This window comes from Triturus cristatus, chromosome 7 (genome assembly GCF_964204655.1).
Source record: "Triturus cristatus chromosome 7, aTriCri1.1, whole genome shotgun sequence".
NCBI classification, from domain to species: Eukaryota; Metazoa; Chordata; class Amphibia; order Caudata; family Salamandridae; genus Triturus; species Triturus cristatus.
Window position 1 is genome coordinate 305,588,415 of NC_140590.1, and position 5,898 is coordinate 305,594,312.

The window sequence follows — 5,898 nt, forward strand, 5'->3', positions numbered from 1 at the left end:
TGATTATACTGACCTCATGAGTGAGGGTGGCAGATTCATGGTGGGTGGGAGGTTGTGGACACTGACCGCTGCCTAGTGGAGGTGGTGTGTAGTGATGACACCACCACGACACGGTATCAAGCTGTATGCTTCATTTATGGAAACTCCAGCTAATGGCGTGATCCTTCCCTTCTCCAGCCACAGTGCAACTGCGTGTGAAGAATCACGCCACCACAACATTCCTCGCAGAACCTCTGTATGCCATCCGGAGGTTCTGCATTACAACACATCCCCTTCCCTTCTACAAAAAGTAGAAAAGAAAACAAACTGCAAATGAGTAAAGAAAGAAACAAAACATAAGAAAAGCATGTTGCCAGCTGGAAGAAAATTTCAACAAAGTTACACAATAGAACTGGTATACAAAAAAAAGTAGAGCAGAAGAAAAAGGGAAGACATAAAGATCAGTAGAGTGCAACATAATCCTCCAAATAGGAGGTCTATGAAGTCTATGAGTGCGGCTTCCTCTACTCTCCTCATGAGGCACGATACTAGCGTGCATGGGGCGTGCCTCGGCATCACCACTTCCACACTCAACACGCCCACTCTCATCTCCTACCTTGTTGCTGACCAATTCCTCATCACTCATGAGCATGAAACCATTTAGGCTCGCACGAAGGGGCTCAACGGGAGCTTTACACTCTCGCCTGTCCCTAACCTGTCCTTTATGGTACAATGCCACTTTTCTTTTTTTACACTTGTTACCATTGTCCTACACCACATACCTGTCACACACCTGCTTGACTCTGAATGGGCCCCAAAATGTACTCAATCCCTTGCCTACCCTTCCATGTCTTATCTTGACCCAGTCACCAACAGACACCCTCTCTCTTCTTATGCTAGTGCCCTCCTCACTCTCTTTCCGATCAGTACCAGTGAGCCAAGCTGGGGTCCTTTTGGTTCCAGGCTTTCTTCCCCGCATTTTCTCAGAGGGCGAAACATTGGTCCCACCATGAACTGGGGTGCGATGAGCCCATACCATATCATCCACCATAGCGTTGACATCTTTTCCACTTTGGATAGCCATAGAAATAGTACCTTTAAACAACCGGTTAGCCCTTTCCACCATGCCATTGGCCTGGGGGTTGTACAGAGCAGTGCAATGATGTTTAATGCCACAATTTTTCAGAAAGCTCTTCATCTCATGAGAAACTAGTTGAGTACCATTATCCGTGACAAGCAAACGAGGTAGCTCATCCTCCAAAAATACTCTTATCAAGGTCTCCACAGATGTTGAAAATAATGGCGAAAAACGGCGGACCAGTTAACCGCACTTCCCTGCTGTGTTCCCTTTGTAATTATATCCATAGGTTGTCCAAATCAGTGTGCCCATGCAACTGCTGCACCTGCCGTTGTTGTGGTCATGTCAGGAATACATTTTACCACTAACTATTTAGAATGCACATCCACTATAACCATAGCATTTCTCATCCCTTCTTCCGGCAAATGCATTGGTCCAATAAAATCTAAGCACATGGTACTCCAAGGACACCCCAGAACTTCAATATGCCCATGGAACGATTGTACACCTGTCTTAAGCCTCTTCTCACTCTCTCTGCACACTTCACAGTTCTCAACCCACAAGGGGATTTGTCCATTCATACATGGCAACCAAAAAGTCTCCCTCATGCATTTTTTGGTCATGGTTTGACCTAAGTGGCCCTCGTAAGCCAGTTTAAAGATCCATTCTCTCAATACTTGAGCTGGTGGCACAAATTTGTCATTTCTCATCAGAACATGCTTGTCACTCAAAGTGAACTAATCCAGAGTTTTTACAAAAGGTCTAACAGACAGAGGCACCGTACTCTCTCTATGCCCCCACACACCACAATTTGACCTACATTCTGGAGGACAGGATCATAATACATACACTTACACCATTTTTCACCAGAGAATGAACCTCCAACGCATTCTTCCACCTCACACAGCGATGCCACAGCCCCTTCCCTTTCCCAAGCTGAAGAACAATGTCCGTCCACCTCTGACCACTCCAAAGATAAGCGTGAGAGGCAATCAGCCTGTCCGTTCTTCCTTCCCGGTATGTGTTCAATTTGGTGCTTATACTCTTGAAGCCTTGAAGCTAGCCTAACCAGCCTAGCAGACTCCTGGCCAGCCCCACCAGGACTCAAAACTTTGCCCAAGTGTTTATGGTCTGTATGAATGCAAAAGGTAAGACCCCATAAAAAGGTCCTAAAATGCTCTACGGACCAAGCAGCAGATAAAGCCTCACGCTCAATGACAGAGTAGTTGCTCTCAAAATCTGTTATAGAACGAGATGCATAAGCCACTATCTTTTCCGTTCCAACATGTACCTGAGAAAGAACAGCCCCCAGCCCACGGGCAGCACTTGCATCCACATTCAGATAAGTTTTGAGCTGGGTGTCAAATGGTGCAAGGATCCCCACATCACAAATGTATTCCATCACCACATCAAATGCTCTTTGTTGCCTTTCGCCCCACACAAATGTACATCCCTTCCTTAGCAACACCCTCAAGTCTTCAGTTTTGCTAGCAAAGTTCTTGTTAACAAATTTAGCATAATATTCGATAAAACCCATGAAAGATCGTAACTGATCCTTATCATGGGGAATTGGTGCAGACCAAATAGCTTTCAATAAGTCTACCTTGGGACAAACCCCTGGCCCGTAAATAGTAAGGCCAAGGTATTCAGTCTCCTCCACCAGGAACCTACATTTGTCCCTCCTCAAAGTGAGTCCTCCTCCCTAACTCTGCCCCACACAGACCTCAAAGTGTTTCTATGCTCCTGCCTGGACCCTCCAAAGACCAAGATGTCATCTTGAAATAATTTCACATTATTCAACCCCTTCAACACCTCAGACATGATCCGTTGAAACATGTTTGCCGCCGTGGATAGCTTAAACGGCATCCTCGTAAATCTAAAAGTTCCCTCCATGGTGACAAACACCGTCAAATTGCGTGAATCCTCATGCAATTTGATCTAGTGATAAGCACTTTTCAAGTCTAGCTAAGAAAAGTACTTACCACCTTTGAGAAACAATAACAACTCGTTTATATTTGGGAGAGGAAAAGTATCTGTCACCACATGATGGTTCAAACTGTGCAGATCCAAACAGAATCTAAGATTGCCATCACTCTTCCTGGCGATAACCACTGGAGAGACCCATTCAGAAGCCTCAACAGGTCCTATGATACCCTCCCTGAGTATGTCATCTAAAAGTTTCTTTTTTTCATAACAACATTTTATTGTCAACAGCCAAAATATGCCTCTCAAGGCCAAATACCATAACAGTAAAATATACACAGTAATCCTAATGATGTCGACATTTTGTAGCCAAATGTATAAAAGAGAATAGTATGCATATTACTGTAACAACCAACTGAGGTGTCATATGCCCATTATGTGATACAAAGCATGTAAGGGCAGCCCCGAAGTGAGAAGACATGTCACAGACTTTCATACCCCCTCATTGTGGTGGTTGAGCCTAGTGTCAATCAATTGTACGATCTGGGATCGGTTCTAAATTAATCCCCTGGAAGTATTTAAAAATTGTCTCCCTCCCTAATTTCTGTTTAATGGGAACAGTAACTTTCTCCAACATTATTTTGTGAACTTAACCCTCATCTCACACAGACTTTCATTGAATACATCCTTCATTTCCGCTAACACTTCTTCAGTTGTACCTTCAGTGACTACCAAAACTTGGCCTAGAGCATGGGGTCAATTACTATATGCAAATAAAATTCATGCACCCACCCCAAAATAGGTGGCCCCTCCTCTTCCACGTAGATATTCCCTTCAATCTGCAGCGATTTAAACACAATCAGAGAAGTAAAATACCTCACAACAACAATACGTTCTCCCCGGTAGCCCATGGGAATTATGTCTTAAGGCAGAAGAGACATTTGTGGCCACTCCTTCTTCCACATCGCCTTCGGTACTATGGCGTACAATGAACCAGAGTCCACCATGAGTACAACTAGTATGCCTTGACTACCAAACTAGGCTTTAGGTCTGACTTTCCTGTTCCCTTCTTCCACCTCAGGCTGAACCATCAACACTCGATACAGGTTGTCCTCTTCCCAAAATATGACCTTGGTGACAGCCACATGGGACTTAGATGAATCTTTACATATGCAAGCATAATGGTTAAAGCGCCCACACTTCCTGCACTCCTTGTTAGATGTGAAACACCATTTCGAATCACTGCCACAGCGTGAATATCCCTTCTATCTGCTCCCTCTCTGGGATCTAATCGCAACCTTGCTGGATGATCCTTTAGACAAACCCTCTTTTTTCCCAACTGCAGCAACCTGGCCATCCACTAGTTCCTTCTTGCCCACCTCCTTAATGCCTCTCCCAGACTGCTCAACAACCTTAGCAATTGTGATGGCATCATTCAGGGATGGATGTTTCGCTGCCCACACACGCTCCTGCAATTTTCTGCTGTTGCACTGAACAATCAGTTGATCTCTGATCATCTCATCAGTCATTTGTCCAAATTTACATTTAATTGACAACTCATGATGACCGGAAACAAAATCATCCATTGATTCATCTGGTTTTTGAGGTCTATTGTAGAACTTGTACCGAGATAGGACAATGTTCTCCTCTTGTGCAAATCTTCTCTCCATTCACAGCTTTGCCTCCTTGAACACATCTTCGATGGTGAGGTTCCGTGAAATCTGAATCTGCGTAATGAATATCATGGTTCCGTTATGATTTTGGTAACGGCGAACCGTAACTAGTGAGTTCAGCTAGTACGTGTGTTTTCGTCACATTACACCAATGGATTCAATGCGCATTTAGGGTTTTTCGTTCCGAACCCTGGGTTCCATTTTGCGCATGGTAGCCATTTTGTGGTTGCCCTCACATAGGCCGATGACTGTGGTTAAACGAGCTCTTTGGTCAGGCTCACCTTAGCTCGAGTTTGTGCTGACTCCTACATGACTCGAGTGAACTGACCTCGTTGCCTGAGGCCGACCCTGCCAAACCCGTTCCCGCCCGCTAGCTGATCTTAATTAAGGGTCAGAGCACGGGATCTCGTAAAGTTTTATTGCACACAAACATGCCCCATCCTACTTCTATCTGTTTCTGTTTCTTCTTCTATGGTCCATTTACGATATGGGTTGTGGTCTCTTTATTATGGGTCTGTCCGGCTTGTCTAAAGAAGAATGTTGGGATTGTTCGATGATTGATCATGGGCCGGACAACTGAAAAGTGGGTTTTACCGTCATGCGATACTTTTTGTGTGGTTACATGCGATTGGACAATTTGTAAAATAATGGGTGTTTGTCTGGAATGTGATGTTTCTGGCATAAAAAGGGATGACTTGCTTGGTAAATTTGAGCAGTCTCCTGAGAACTCATACCGTGATGACTTCTAGGACTTCTGTTACTGGCTGCAGCCAATAAACTCGATCTCTGACTCCACCAAGAAGTATCCTGTGTCTCTGTATTCTAAGACAGGTGAACCCGAAGACTTTGGGCGTGCCCCTGGCGCCGCTGGGTTCTAAAAACCCGGTTCTTCAGTTGGTTGATTATTACTACCTAACATCTGAGGTAAGTACTTAAAAATGTGATGGGCCTCCTTGCCAACTGTGCCTGATAACAGTGCCTTCTTTCTCTCAGGAGTGAATTCTTGTCTATCAAGCGCCACAATATAATTGTCAAAAAGGTCAATCCATTCCTCCCACTGAATGGAAGGTTGACCTTGCTGCGCTAAAAATGGGGGTGGAATAATGATAGACGATAATGCCATTACTAACAGATGCTGGAACTGGATGCCAAAGAAGGTAAAAAGTAACAGTAGTATGCACAAGCTGGAGAAAGATTGTGATCTTAAAGACCAAAGGTCTTTCCTCTAACCAGTCACATGGTACA